Raw genomic sequence first — 17295 nt, 5'->3', positions numbered from 1 at the left:
TGTACAGGTGTCAGGTTTGCCCCCCATCCAACGTACACTTATAGCAACAGTCAGGTGTGCCCCACTACTCCTGTGTAGGAATGTAGATACAGTCAGGTGTCCCCCCCTGCTATGCAGACATGTAGCAACAGTCAATGCCAAATGACCGATGGATACCCTGCAGACCACAGCATGCTACCTGTCAGTGTACAACACAAAGGTCGGCACCACATTTCAAACTAACTGGACTTGTTCCACACATGCGATACAGATGGCCATACTGGGCGTGCTTACACACTTGAAGGTATGAAGGCAATGTCAGTCAACAACATACTGAAAGGTCATACTGGGCATGCTCACGCACTTAAACACATGTCTGCAAACATCAGGGGTCCAGACATATCTGGCAGTCACAGTTCTTAGTGTAGACACATGTCAGTGTGCACCACCCCTGCCTTGCACACACAGTGGATAGGAATACAGGCATATATGTAAGGACAACACACTATAATAAGACAAAGGTAGACAGACATAGATGTGTGGAAGAGGGTGACCATGACAATGAGCCATCCGGGCCTGTCCCACCCAGCACACAGCCAAAGGGCCCCAAACACATGAGGTGCAGTTGTCATTCACTGCAGATACTAGCCACAAGTATCTGTCAGCATGACAGACTATGTGGTGCATGTGCCAGCTGTGCAACATGACTGTTCAAGGAAGTAGTCATCCAGTAGCTGTATACACGTACCTGTGACATATGACCCAATGTTTGCCCGCATGTGGCATGTCAACCCCTGCATGAATGGGTTATGGCCCATGCACACACTGCCCTCCCCATAGCAGTATTATGACAAGCCTGCTGAGGTCATCCAATGTGAAATACATCTTTGGGAGAGCTGTAGCTCAGTAATCTCCATGGTGTGTCCCATAACTGCATACTGCTGCAGTGATAAACTAGTTAGGTAGTAGTAGTTCTAACCCCAGCTTTCCAATTGTGTGCATGTCTGTCTGTCTCAGACTGTGTAGAGAGAAATGCTTTGTAGGCTACTCACAGTCCGTACAATTCATATACTCAACTTTGGCAAGGCTGCTGATGTCATCCACCTAGAAATACACCTCTCAGACTGCTCTAACCCAGTAATCTCGGTAGCGCTTTCTGTAACTGCGTAATGCTGTAGTTTGTTAAAGTAGTTAGGTAGGTATTCTATTCTGATGCATAGCAGGTGTGTGTGTTTGTCAGTCATATCCTGTGTGTTGGCGGCTCTGGGTGTCTAGCCACTGGATGTGTTCGGGAGCATGTTTTGTAGTTTTCCTATATAGTGGCCATATATGTCACAATCAGCCAAGTGACTGGGTTGGTGAGACATACCCATACATTTGGCAATAGGCCTGGTGAGTAAAGTCATCAGCCCTAATATTACCCAGGGTACAGTCTGAACCCATGTGTAGGACAGAAACACACTTGCCTTGGAATTAACACCAGCACATAATACAGGAGTCGCTGGTGTTTTCCTTTTCATTCTTTTCTAATGCTTTGGTGTCACGAGGTTTGTTCTTCTATGTCTATGTATGTATATATATACATATATAATCTATATCTATGTATGTATGTATATATAAGCTATATCTATGTATGTATATATACATATATAATCTATATGTATGTATGTATGTATATATAATCTATATGTATGTATGTATATATATATATATATATATATATATATATATATATATGTACATTAACACACATACATCTACGTAACTGAATACATGTGCTATACAGTTGAATGGGTACATTTCCGTTATCGGGGCAACACTGTTAATGCAATCATTCAGGTGTAATGCAGCTCATTAACATGCCTGTTGAGCACATGTCAGTATAACATGCTTGTGTTAATAATTAAATGTTTAACAAAGTAACTAGTTTAATTTTACACACGTCTGCCTGACAGATGGAGCGATCGCTTTAAAGTTTTGCCCTGGTAAGTCACACAGACAGGAAATCAGTAATAAAGAAATACTTGCAAATAACATGACATTCCTTTCTTCTGTTAATTATGCATGACATGGTGATATGTACACTGCATGAAATGCCTAACATGAAGTAACTGCCTGTGCTTACAGTTTACAAAGACGTAGTCATGCTGACCATTTGTCATCGGACAGTTTTCAGTCCTCTGTGAGGCCTGTGAAATGATGATTAAAAGACAGTGAAATTGCTATGTATATGTTTGCCATGAAGGGCTTACAAGACACAAGTTGTTAGGATTAGGCTTCAGCTTGGATTATTTATGCAAAAGCCTTGTACAATAGCAACAGATGTATACATCGTAAACACAGTTATTCCCAGGCTCAGCGATGCCTTCCTAAATCCATGCCTGACACTCTTAACAAACAAACAATCACTGTTTACTGATTGTAATCGCATCCTCATGGCTTAAAGAAGCCAAGTTAGTATAATTAAAGATGCTGAGGACGGGTATTTGACAATGAAAACATTTTCTACAATGCCTGCTATCCCTATAATGGATAGACTGCTGTAGTAGTAGGCCTTGGACTTTGTTTTTGCACTATTCTGCTTTCGGGCAAACACTTTTAATGCGGGTGCTCAGCTCCAACTGCAACCTCAAGCCATGTTGTTTGGATGTTAATGTTAACAGTTGTGTGTAAATCAGTTAAATGGATAAAATGTAAAAACAAAATGAAAAGAACTGTAACTTCTACATTTTACACATACGTTACGACTAACACAAATACATGGTTTGACACTGGATTTGGAGGTCAGCAACCGCATTAACAGTGTTGCCCCATTAACGGAAATGTACCCCCACACAAACGCACTTAAACATGCTTACTGGTGCTTAGATATGTTTACTACTGCATATTTGTGCTTACACCTGCTTAATAGTAACTTATTCATTATGTCACTAACACTGAGATTGAATGACATTAATTAAACATTTCATGCAGTACTCCAGTTCACATGTACATGTTCTTATGTAGGTTGTACAGCAATACGATGTATAAATATGTTTATATACACATTCCACATGGAAAATGATATGTGCTAGTGTGGGACTCGGACCATGAATGCCTGTCCTTTAGGCGAATGCTCTAACCAATACACTATTGCTGAGCTGCTTCATTTGCATATATACCCATATACCCATGTCTCCTAGTTCCCCAAACACCCACCACAACACTTCACTAACACTGCAGTCATCCATTTTCCAGTTGGATTTGCAGTGTATCCACACCAGTACACAGTGGCCGCTCCCTACCCCTGTACACCCATCCCATCAGTTGACTCACTAAACGTATCCTCAGGAACCCCTAACGTTTAGTCCACAAACATTGGTGACATGAGTGACCGATAGGACACTAATCGCAATTTTTGCGTTATCTCACATGGGATGCACTTGTCTTTATGTCAAGATTAGACTCTTACTTCCTTATGTACTTACTCCCGTTAACATGACACTACAATGAATTAATTAGTCTGACTATATGGTAACGTACACATTACACATGAGAACTAATTATGTATGTGTTCGGTGTGATTCTTTTACAAATAGACCGGTTTAGTATTTGGCGTTGTCATTCCAGGCAGATCACAGGGATAATTTCCTGTGTGAGACAGTCCTCACATTTGATTTATTCAGCACAGCACTGACTCCGGACATTGTACACACTTCTGCGTTTTAGCAATTCAGCCCTTCCCTCTTATGCACTACCTATTATTCTATCTACTGTCAAGGTTTGTAAGGGCACATTCATGTGTTTATGTCTGCAGTTGGAATGGATATGTTACAGGGAATGTACATCTACATATAGATGTATGCATGTGTGTATGTATACATACTTATAACTGACTCACTGGCCTCCACGAGGCAGTCAATTTAGAACCAGGCCATCCAACCATGACATAATCACATACCCATGGTTCCTCAACCCCACCCAAGTTCGACATACATGCAATCCATCCATTATCCAGTTGCTTTCATGGCCATGACACACCTCCACACATTGCCCTCCCTGCAACATTGGGGCCGTGCATGTATGTTGTCCCAACACATGTATTCTCAGGCTCTCCCACCATTTAGTCCTTGAACATACCTGCCCTTGCTTGTGTAATGGATCGAGATCCAAATATGCTGTCAATTTTTGGTAGTCCCACTGGGGACTACCCTCTGTTTGTTTGTAAAGTAGACTTAGCAGATCAACGATGTTACTCCCACTGGTAAATCCCTGCCTGTGGTGTGAGTAGCAGTGCTTTGCTCACTCCTGGCCGGCTTGATATGACATACATTGACAGCACTATTTAATACTATAGTTGCTGTTGATTCCCTTCTCATTCCTTTTCTATGCTTTATTGTTACGACGTTCATTCTATATATATATATATATATATATATATATATATATATATAATTATATGCATATATATATATATATATATATATATATATATATATATATATATATATGTGTGTGTGTATATGTATATATATATATATATATATATATATATATATATGTGTGTGTGTGTGTGTGTGTGTGTGTGTGTGTGTGTGTATATATATATATATATATATATATAAATAGATATATATATATATATATATATATATATATATAGATATATAAATAGATATACATATATATATATATATATATATATATATATATATATATTACATCTGTACATACTTTTATACATTTCCTATGCTGGGCACTGCTTACACCCATGTAAGTGCACTCAGATTTGCTTACTGTTTTTTATATATGTTTACTGCTGCTTATTTGTGCTTACTTGTGCCTTATTCGTTATGAGAGTACAACTTTGATTGAATGGATTTGGATAAAAGTCCCATGCGATACTCAAGTTCACTTTTACATGTTATTATGTCGGTTTTACAGCAGAACGACATTCATTCCACATGGATAATGATATGTGCTATAGCTGAACTTGAACTGTGAATGCATGTTGGTTAGGCGGATGCTCTAACCACTACACTATTGGTGTGCTGCTTCATTTTGATGTATACCCATGGTTCATAGTTACCCGAACACATGCCTCAACACTTCACTAACACAGCAGTCATCCATTCTCCAGATGGAAAAACCACATCACTACACAATGCGCCACTCCCAACTGCTTTAGACCCATCCCGCATGTTGACTCACTGCAAGTATAGTCAGACGTCCCAAGCTTATAGTCCTGGAACATACATTCATATAATGGTCAGGGTGTTCAAATAGTCTTCCAGTTTTTGGCTCATCTGACTGGAGACTGGGCCTGCCCTGTACCTGTTTGAAAGTTAGACTTAGTCAGACTTAGCACGTGGACAAAGATAGTCCCACTGTTAGCATCTTACCTGTGGTTGGAGATGCAGGAGGTTTGCTCACCTCTGGCCAGCTTGATATGACAGCACTAAATAATACGGGGGTTCCACTGCTGTTTTCCTTCGCATTCTTTATGAATGCTTTATTGTGACCATGTTCATTCTTCATGGATATATATACATATATATATATATATATATATATATATATATATATATATTTGTCTGTCTGTCTGTACATACACATGCATATACACCTACATGCTTATTTACATTTCCCATACTGTTGAATGACCACCACTTACTGCCACGCATACCCGCTTACATCTGCTTGAAAGTGCCTTAATCACCCTATATCTGACAGCCATTGTTCTGTGCATCATATAAAATTAGCAGCCCTTGCATGGCTTGGACCCAGGAACAGAAACACCATTGTCACTGGTTTGACCACTAAACCATCCATGATACATTCTGCATGGATGGTAGTTAGGATATATGACTTTACTACAGGCATTCCACACTACTGGCAACAAATGTGACAGTCTGTTGGTGTACATATGTATAGTACATGTTAATGTTCATATGTTTCTGAGAGACATATGTATACATTTGCAAGTATACATATTTATGAATAGGACACATACTTGACAACTATTTATATGCGTATGCGTGATGTGTAGCTATGTGAATATAAGTATGTACATTTATAGATATATGACTACATATCTGGGGTTATACATGGCCATGTATATGAACACCCGCATCCGGGAGGGACCTGTACCGTTTGTATACAGGGGTTGTGTGCATCATTACGATGCAGAACCTGGACAGGGTATACAATTTGTGGACGTGTACTATTTAGAAGATGGCTATGGGGAAGCTTCTTGGGAACATGTGAAAGGTATATATTCCCAATAATGCACATGGGGAGACATGCATCACGGTCAGGTGTTTAATCCCGGGTCATAGGTTCTGCATAAATGGGTGTAGGCTGAGCAGGGTTGTGGACAAGTACTGCTAATCCAACTTGTGTCCGGATGTCAATGGGGGTGGAAATCGTGTTGAGTCACCATGTCTAATCTTGAAAACAGACACATCCCACAAGGGATGTCCAAAAATTGTGAACGCCAATGACCCCATTCTTTTGACTATATGAAAATGAGGGAGGTTTATACATGCATGGGATACCTAGTTTGCAGTCCTCAGACTGCTTAGGGTGAGACTGCCTACTAGATGTGGGTAGGGGGCACTATGTGCAGATATGGCTGGCCCAAGCTAGCAGCCCGAGTATGTGTGGTTTTGGTTGATGTTCAGCAAGGGGGTGGTGTGCTGTTGATGGGATGGTGGGTATTCAATTATGTATCCAGGTGTGTAGGGGTTGGATAGCTCAGTTCAGGCCAAACCACTATGTAGTGTGATCCAGTACCATTTCTGTACATATGTATCGTACATTTATATGTTCATATGTTTGTGGAATTGTGTTCTGCAATATGACCTGACAGGGTGTATTGGGGATGTGAATGTATGTTCTTTAGTTTCCTTTTGGATTCTCCCACTGCTCCCTCGTACACCTCCAGTTCACCTATTGTACATCCGACCCAGTCTCCTCTTGGCTGATTATTACATTACCCATCACCCCCCCCCCAAAATCCATATACACACCATCCATCCCTTCTCTGATTCATAGCCCATGGCACAGACAGCAGTACACATTTCCTACTCTACATATCTCTGGTACCATTATGGTTTTGAGGCCAACCCTAGCATATTTGGTCTTCCACATGCTGTACTTCACGCACATAGGTACATGCAAATACTTATCTTTCATGACATGGTAGGTTGACCCAGGTTATACACATTCATTTTTGGGTTGTCCAGACAAGGACGACTCAGACCGCGAATGGGCAGATATTAAGTGAATGCTCTAACCATTTGGCTAGGCTCAGCAAAGGGCAGCGGTGTGCAAACACGCTGCGTTTCGCTTCCACTTGGTATAAAAATCAACACTACAATGAAATATGGACACAGGGTTTTAAATGTAATAGTTCTAGGGATGGGGGCTCAACATTCAGCTACGTGCTTGTGTGTTTACTCCTGTAATTTTATTTTGGTGTTCATGGAACTCTCTTGTATGCTTTGCATACATTTCAGTATCCACGGACACTGACACGAGTGACTACTATTAGAGGCAGGCTGTACTAGGCAGCATTTTAGGTTGCGCGACTGTAGGGGACATGTTCACACCTCCATGCAGCACTTAGACACACCCCCTGCACTCGCACACGTTTCCTGTGCACGTGGATGGTGCGGCAGCGCGCCTTCATTAATATGCATATGGTGCTGCTGCGCTATCTCTACGCTGCACGCTCAGCGCAAGGCTAACACCGTCCTTGCACTGAGCTTCATGAATCCGGGGTTATTCTTTATACAGGACCGGTACATTTTTTCAACCTCAAAATTAAGAGTAGCAAAAAGTCCTTGCAAGGTATTATTTAGAAAAGGTGGAATAAAAGAGCTTTTAACAGAGATAGCATCAGTATTCAGTTGGCAATAAGCATTAAAGTCATTCTCAAACAAATCTTCCTGAGATGACAGGCATGAATAAAAAGAATCCTCATCACTACTTTCCTAACAGTCATTAGACACAACCCCTCCCTCTTGTTTAAAGTAGAACATTAAATGCAGTTTTCTACTAAAAGAAAAGATTTAACTTTTAAGTACATGTATTCTCGGTAAGGCAGATGGTATAAATTTGAGGCCAAGACATAATACAGACATAAGCACGTCAGAAATTTCGTGTTTGGACAAATTTAACATGTAAATTATCACAGACTACATTAGTGCCAACGTTGTTTCTTGTTGTACTGTCCCTTCTTGTTCTTTTGCTGGCCCCATTCACTGCGGTCCCATTTTCTGTTGTTAAAGTCTGTTCTGACAGAACTGGAACTCCGAAAACAGTTCTGCATGTCTTTCGGATTTTGTACTTTAGGCAAAGCTGGAAACTGTTCCACACTCCCCTCAGCTGTAGCACTCAAATCTCCCTCTTCAGAAACAGCAAAATAAACTGAGGAAAAAGCAGAAGCATTTTTACGCAGCTGAGAACATTTCTGCCATTATTGCTTCTGCTTCTAGATGAAAAAGATCTGTTTTTTTTTTCTTTTCCAAAGAAACGCTTCATCAAGACTGTAATCCTTAATGTCTCTGTTAATTTTATGGCTTTTACACTCAACTAGTAATTCTTTAAAGACCACAAGTCTGCCATTAATTTCTTCCAGCGTACTAGTCAGTTTAACAGATGTTAAAAGTGTATCAAGTTCAACACTCACCATTCTGATTTCTTCTTTAAGCCTTCACTTCTTTAACTCATCCCTCTCAATTAGGATGCGTATCCATTCAGTGGAACAGTGGTGAGCTGCCTGTACCCATCTCTTTCAAAAGACCATATCCTCAGCATTCCCCTCCTCAAAGGGGGTTGTAGGTGCTTTGTATGTTCGCTAAACTCTCAGGGTAATGTTCAGCTGTACATACCGCTGGAGGCAAAGAATATTAATATGTGTACTAGCCTCCTTCTGCAACAGATTCTCCAGCTTCTTCCTCAGATTTACAGCCTCTGCCGAAAAAGCAGTCACAGTAGAGGAGCCCAAAGTTTGAAAAGGGTTCACAAAACTATGTTCTCGTTCCCCCATAAAGCGCTCCCAAGCAGTAGCCATAGATGGACCCTGAACAGTCACTTCAAGAGTAGCCAGATTCTTGTACTTATATTGCAACTGAAAACTACACCAGTTAAACTGTTAGTGCCTTGGTTTGTTCATTTTTCAACGTTTTTATTTTAGTATCTCAAGAAATCCATTGACATATCATTTCAGAACAAAATATTTGGTATCTATTTTTAGTTATTGTTAATAAAGTTCTGGTATGCAATGTCAGACATTTGCCTATAGTAGCCAATATACTGAATGCCATGAAATATATTTTTGCTCATGAGCTAAATATATAGTTAGTCTTGTAGACCAGGTTAATCCTACTAAGCCTATTACCTTTTTTCTAGGTCTTCAATGGTGTGTCTTAAACCAACATAAATAATACAAGTTTTAGTAGTTAAAAATGCTTTGCAGTAACAAAGTACTGGTCAGTATGTGTGTGGAAATAGCTATTTGGATGCAATGGTAGATGTCAGAAGATGGATTGAGATAATTACTGCAAAACAGACTAGAAATTTTGCAGATGCTCCATCCAAAGTAACAACTAGTTCTGACCTTGTTAGCTAAAGCAGTATAGAGCTCATTATGAGTTTCACTCTTACAAAGACAATTCAGAAATAATGTCAGGCACAAGTATGTTTAATTTTAACAAAACTCAATTGTAAATGTACATTATTCAGATGACAAAAAATTGGTGTTTATACAGGATGTTGCCAGTTCAAACCATGGGAAGCATCTCAAAACTAAGAGGGGTTATTCAGAGAACTTAACTCCACAGTGCTAATAGTGCTTTGCTGTTGACTGTAGTAGTGGTATGGGGATAACTAGCAATTCAGAGATATACAAGAATCACAAAGAACAAAAGATCATTAGCAAAATATTTACATTTCTCTGACTCATACTCTTAATGTAGGTGAGCCCAGCACATTTACATGTGCACACACCAAGCCATGCAATGGTGTTGCACAGGTACCTACATAAAAACACACACACGCACATACACACACACACACACACACACACACACACACACATACACATGAACACATACATTCTGACTCATATACACAGTCACACAGACACCCAGATAGTTACAGACACACACACACACACACACACACACACACACACACACACACACACATATAAACCAATGCAATCATATTTATGTCACCATAAACACACACTCACACATACGCCCACAAGTGCACGCTCACATGTACACACATGCGCAAGCACATACATACACATAAACAAACACACAAAAATAAACCAGTGCAATTATATTTATGTCCCAATACACACACACATGAACACATACGCAAACACGTGCACACTTGGACAAGCACACACATACATACAAACACACACTCACACACATATATAAACCAATGCAATCATATTTATGTCCCTATACACACACATGCACATTCACATAAACACACACACACACACACACACACACACACACACACACACACACACACACACACACACACATATATACACACAAACAAAAAGCCTAATGAAGTTTTTATTATGCCCTATACAGACAAACAAACATGCACATACAGAGCCTCACATTACTTATCTGCTGTGGCACTAACAGACCCACTACACTATTCAGTCCTGACTGCTCTGCTCTTATCTGAAATAATAAGGTAGAGCTTGTCTTTGAATCCTTCTGCCGCACTGTTTTGATCATATTATAAGACTCTGGCATACTGTATGTGGATTATTTACATAAGCCATACCCCCAGACTGAGATATTTGCATACACCTTTATCCAGCAGACTGCTGTAGAACTACACTCACCTTTGAATCAATCACTCCCACATAATGCACAGACTGTTCATATAGAGACAGGTCATATGTGCTCCTGAATATCCCCCCCCCAAAAGTTTCTCTGCAGAAAACAAAACAGGTAGCTTACATCCTTCTAAAATTGGTACATCTTGTTTGCTGTAGCATAGACTAGATCCAGGCCTGCTGAATCTAGCTTTGTTTGTATAACTTGAGCACTAATCCAGGCATTCTTTAAAGTATTCAACTGTATTTATTACTGCTTGGTAGTAACTTGATTAAAGTGTAGCTATCATTCTAAGTCTTTTGGATTAAGCACTTGGGCTTCAGACCAGTTGTTTTACATTAGGAATGTTTGTGGCCTGCACTGTGGTGGCAGGACAGGTAGCTTACATCCTTCTAAGTTGGGAACTGCTGATTGAGGGCTCAGTGTCTGTTATTCTAAAAGTGTATTAGTTCTGGTTTAAGCACTTGGGCTTCAGGCCAGTTATTTTACATTAAGAAGGTTCGTGGTCTTCACTCTTGTGGGAGGAGAGGCTGGACTCTGCCCTTCTGAGCTGGGAATTTCTGGGTAAAGGCTTATAGTGCCTGCATATTTGAACTGTTTCTTACTGAAATTGGTACACCTTGTTTGCTGTAGCATAGACTAGATCCAGGCCTGCTGAATCTAGCTTTGTTTGTATGCTTGTTGTTTGTTTGCTTGTTATTTCCCTGAAATGCTAATTCCACCTAAAACACGGCTTTTCAGCGCTTCTGTGGATTCCTAGTGATATCTGTATTGCTTACTTATTTCCTTGTTTCACTTGAAAGAAAGTTACTGTTTGTCATTTTTGCATTTAAGTTACCTGTAACACATTGCATTTAAGTTACCTGGTACTTGCTCACTAAGTCAGCACTAAAAATTAAAAGCACTACACCCTCACAAACTCCCCTTGAGTACCTTGTTCCCCATTGGCCCTTTTTTCAATTATAAAGGAATTTCCAATACTATTCTAGCATGTCCAAAGGTCAGTTGTCAATCTCCTCTCCGGTCCAGCTGGTGAATCTGGGAATCTTGAGGCAATGTTACAACTGCCTCATGTACACAGACAACACTCTCCTCCTCCCAACAAATTCCAACACATGTGAGAGATGCAACCATATAGCCAAACTGGAGGCTAAGCTCTCTCAACTCAGTACTGGCGTAACCAGTCAGGAGGAGAAGGAAACCACACTCACTACAATTCCAGTCTCACATAGACCTACCATGACAGCAAACCAAACACATAAACACACAAAAACATACTGGAAGGATCTAAATAAAAATTTACCTTAGCAGCAGAGACCTCAAAAGCGGACACCCAAGCAACCGCTACCCCAAAACAAAACACGTGCAGCACATAGCTCACAAAGCCAGTGTGCCGAACAGTCACAGCCCTTAAGGCTAAACAACACACCTGATACACTTGTAATAGTTGACTCTATTGTCAGGCACACTGACGTCCCGCTCACCAGGCTGAACAAGGAGAAGGTCACGGTGAGCTGCCTGTCGGGCGCTAGGATTCGCCACATAACACACACACTCAGGTCACTCCAAGGCAAATACAAATATGACTCAGTCATTGTCCATGCTGGTGTGAATGACCTGAGACGTACCTCCCTGGACTACATGAAAAGAGACATAGAGGAGCTCTCTGAGCATGTAGCCCAAGCCGGTATGACCCTGACCTTGAGTAGCATCTTACCCTCACCAAGAATGATGCCACAATATGAAGACAAGATGATCAATTTCAACAATTGGCTTAAGTATTGGTGTCATTCAAAGGGGATCCAATGCCTGTCAGCCTGGGATGACATGCTCGACAAGCCACGATGCTTCGCTAGGGAATGCTTCCACCTGTCACCCCTGGGCTTAAGGATATTGGCAAAGGCTCTTGTTACCCCCATAGTGCCTTTTTTAGGCAAGGCTCAAAAGACAAACCCACCTCCATAGGTATCACAAGGGGTAAGAAACTGAGTAATGCTACTCAACGCCAGAAGTCTAAACCTCAAGATGCACGCACTCAAAACTCTCCTTAACATGGAGAACATCGATATCTGTGCAGTAACAGAAACCTGGTTCAAGGCTCCCGAAAGCACCCCAGCACTACCAGGTTATACCTCATACCATGCTTTTCGGCCCCAAAACTTGGACCGAACCACAAAAGGAGGGGGAGTATCAATATTCGTCAAAGATACCCACACCTCCAGGTTGGTGGCACAGCACAAAGCATCAGAGACTATCCATGTGCAACTAACAGTGGGTAAAACTGCCTTCCAGTTTATAGCCTGCTACAGACACCTTCTCAAACCCAGGAACCCCACTCGGCCTTCCTGAGAACACTGGAAAATATGAAGGTCTCTCCAAACACCATTATATTGGGCGATGTCAACTACCCGAACATAGACTGGGAAAATTACTCTAGCTCCAACACCCTAGCCCTAAGGTTCCTAGAATTTATAAACTCAAATGCTATGGAACAACTTGTTACCACTCCCACAAGAGGGGAAAACATACTGGACATGATCATCACCAACATGGGGACTCTATGCTCCAGACCAGAAGTGTATCCCTCACTGGTAAGATCAGACCATAAACTAATCTCACTGGATATTCGCATCCCGACCCCACCCCCTGCCCAGAAAACCACAGTGAAAATTTCTCTAAAGCAAATTTCACACTCCTCAAAACCGAGGTGGAATCCTTCAAAGCCCCCGGGCCTGTGTAAAATACGGCCCAGACCGCAGAATCCTTTATAAACGCATTCTATGAACACCTTCAGGAATGTATGGATCATGCAATCCCAAATAAAGTCAAGACCCAATCCTCCAAAGGCAGACATCCTGTCTGGTGGACCCCAGCCATAAACAAACTATACAATAGAAGGAGGAAGCTACTACATGATAGAGCAAAATCCCAAAAAGGGAAGACATCTCTGATTAGTATTAGCAAAAAACTATGGGCACTCATAAAATCGTCTAAGGCCAGCTTCAAGAGAAAAATTGCACAGGACACTAAGGATAATCACAAGGCTTTCTTTAGTTACGTTAGGAACCTGGGTAGGAATTCCCAGATATGCTTAGAATTAGTCCAAAATGACAAAAAATACACCGAACCCACAGACATTGCCAACATCCTAGCTGACAGGTTCAGCACAAACTTCTCCCCCCCCCCCCACAAAAAGGGCGAATATCTATCCCAGCAGAGTGCTGCCCCCCTGACATCTTAGATGCTCAGGCAAGAGCCGCCCTCTCCAAAGCAAAAAACACAGCATCAATGGGACCAGACAGTGCCCCGGGCTGCGTCCTACATGAACTCCAAGAAGAGCTAAACCCAAACATAAAACTACTGTTCAATCTCAGCCTTACTACAGGATATGTACCCAAAGAATGGCGTACAGCAACAATGGTCCCTCTCCACAAAGGCGGTGCCTCAACGGATCCTGGAAACTATTGCCCCATAAGCCTGACTAGCTTGGTCTGCAAAGCTATGGAAAGGATCATCATGGACCTCATAAATAAAGATATTGGGGACCTACAGACACTGGATACTACCCAGTTCGGCTTTGTTAAGGGCAGATCCTGCCTCTTAAACCTGGTCAATTTCTTTGAAACAGTCACCAAGGCCATTGACAAGGGGAAGGTGGTCCACACAGCCTACCTGGACCTCGCAAAAGCCTTCGATACATTACCCCACTTGGGCATTATAGATAAGCTCACCAGCTTAAATATAAACCCCTATGTCACTAGATGGGTTGCAAACTGGCTCAAGGACAGAACCCACATGGTTAGAATTGCTGGAGCCATGTCAGACTCCAAACCAGTTACAAGTGGCATCCCACAAGGCTCAGTCCTGGGACCTCTCTTGTTCGGTATATATTTCTCAGAGGTACAGGCAAACACGGAAGGACTGTGGCTGACCAAGTTCGCAGATGACTGCAAACTGGGCCATAATTGACTCTCCAGCCGACACAAGCATCCTCCAAAAGGGCCTCATAGAAACAGACAACTGGTGCCAGAGCCATGGCCTCAAGCTAAACGCCAAAAGTGTATAGTCATCCCTTTGGCAAAACAAAGTGCCCACAAATTACCACATAGGTGGTAATCCATTAAGTACAGAAGAAGTAATTAGGGACCTGGGGACCCAAGTTGATAGCAATCTCTCATTTGACAACCACGTGGCCAAAGTGGTTAGAAAAACATTTTATATAGCCCACCTAATCATGAAGGGATTCACATCTAGATCAGGGAGGTCATCGTGCCTTTTACTCATCCCTCATCAGGCCCATAATTGAGTACAATGCCCTTTTGGGATGTACCTTACCAGACACCTGCAGCAACTGGAAAGACCCCAAAAGTACCTCACCAAGAGGATCAAAGGGCTCAAACAGATGCCATATGCTGCCTGGTTAAAGAAACTCCAGCTCTACTCAGTGGCATACTGCCTGCTCAGAGGCAATCTGTGCCTGATGTATAAAGCCATGTCCAACCCGGAATTAATGGACATGCTGCACCTCAAAAAATCCAAATCCCATCGAGCTACATGCTCGAGAGACTTGAACCTCAGCACTGAAATAAATAGGACATGCTGGAAAGACAGATTCATAACCCAGAGGCTCCCTTCACTCTGGAATAAAATCCCAGTCCAGGTTAGGCAGAGTCCCTCATTGACTCTCTTCAAGAGGAATCTTGATGAGTGGATGGGAGATCATAGGTTTACCCCGGGTATCACTTCTGTGTCACTGTTAGACAGAGGTACAGTATATTAACCTCGAAAAAGGGCATAGCAAAATTAATTTAAAATGGGTGGCGAAAACCAAACACACTCTGGTTAGGCTTATAAATCCCCTATTGCAGATGGCCTAGTATGAACCTATGAACCTAAAAGTGACAGATATCGCATTACATTTTTTTCAAAGTAGTAAAAGAGAAGATTCTTCCTAATAGTTTTAGAATAATAAAAACATCTGCATAAAGCTATGGACTTTGATAATGATTCTACTCAGCAAAGTTATACACCTGAATGTAACAGGTGATTAGTTGTCCCAGGATTCATATATGCACAGTTAAATTCCAAATTTATATGGAAGAAAACAACATACCTCAGTAATTGGGCTAATGTATTGAGCATCATGTTAGCCCTTAGAATAGCCTTTAGCCACTACATTACACATCAGTTTACTTATTAATTCTGTGACATTGGTACCATTAAGTGCCATACTAACGGTTTTATAATGTGGGTCTTTTTGACTGACCAACTGCAAAAAAAAAAAAATTAAAAGAAACATGAAAAAATAACACCCAGTTTCCTTTCCTGGTCACCGAGTTTTCTCTTCAGCATTATTTTTACATTTACCCATTTTATCGTTTCCCTTTACAGCTCCTGTCCTTGCAGCAAATCCATCCTTCTTACCCACGTGGCCCTACTTCCTCAGTCCTCACTACCCCCTACCAGCACATCTGTCATCATTACAACTTCCTTTCTGTCTTTACAAGCTACAGCACTACCCATGATTCTACAGTTCCCATCCCTAATCTGCTGTGCAGTCCACACCTATCTATCCATACTCTTTCCAACCTTCCCACCTTCTTCTATTACAACATATTCCCAGTCTTCCTTTACCCCACCATTATCTCCAGCACATCCCAGCTAACTGCCCCTTTATGCAGATGTTGACTTGGCTATTGGTCTACCCCTATAGAATGTTCTTGATACTTCAGTCTAAATTTCTTCCTCTGTACTGTTTCACTTCTTTCTCACATTCTATGTGATTGTCTGAGTTTTCCTTCTATTGATCTCATTCTCACAAAACTCCAGTCACTCCACAACTAAACGACCCATACTGGTTACATTCCAGTACACTTCACTAAAACCTCCCTCCTGTCTACCCACACTGTTCTAGTCTTGTGATCTCATTTAGCCGTAATATTTTTCTCATGTATTACTTGAACATCCATGTACTTCCATTTACTCATTACCAGACCATAAACTCCTCCCAATCCTATATATTTACTTTTCCAGGATGTCTTATCTTAAAATACAAGTACGGTGGAAAGTAGTGTGTTCAAGCCACTACCAAGACCTATAGTCATATATACAAAACCAGGCCAACAGCAGATGTAAGAGAAAAAATAACAGTAATATTACAGGCAACTGGCTCATAAATAAAATCAGAAGTACCACTCACAGGAGCACCATAAAAACCTCAGTAATTGCACTCAAAGTAGCACTGGAAATAAACTAAGATGGATTACTCAAAGCAGCCCTGTAAATAAATCAGTTCAGTTTTTTTCAAGTCCCTCCCTGCTGCTCAGCCCACCTGTGACTCTCAAAGTTTCCCTTTCCTCTCCCAGTGAACCACAGTGTTTTTCAGTTTCCTTTCCCTTTCTGACCTACTTTCACTGTGGTTTACTATTATGCAATGTGTTTCTTAAAGAAGACACCT

Source organism: Protopterus annectens, chromosome 2.part0 (genome assembly GCF_019279795.1).
Source record: "Protopterus annectens isolate FY-2018-M chromosome 2.part0, PAN1.0, whole genome shotgun sequence".
Taxonomy (NCBI): Eukaryota; Metazoa; Chordata; order Ceratodontiformes; family Protopteridae; genus Protopterus; species Protopterus annectens.
This window is presented reverse-complemented; position numbering follows the sequence as displayed.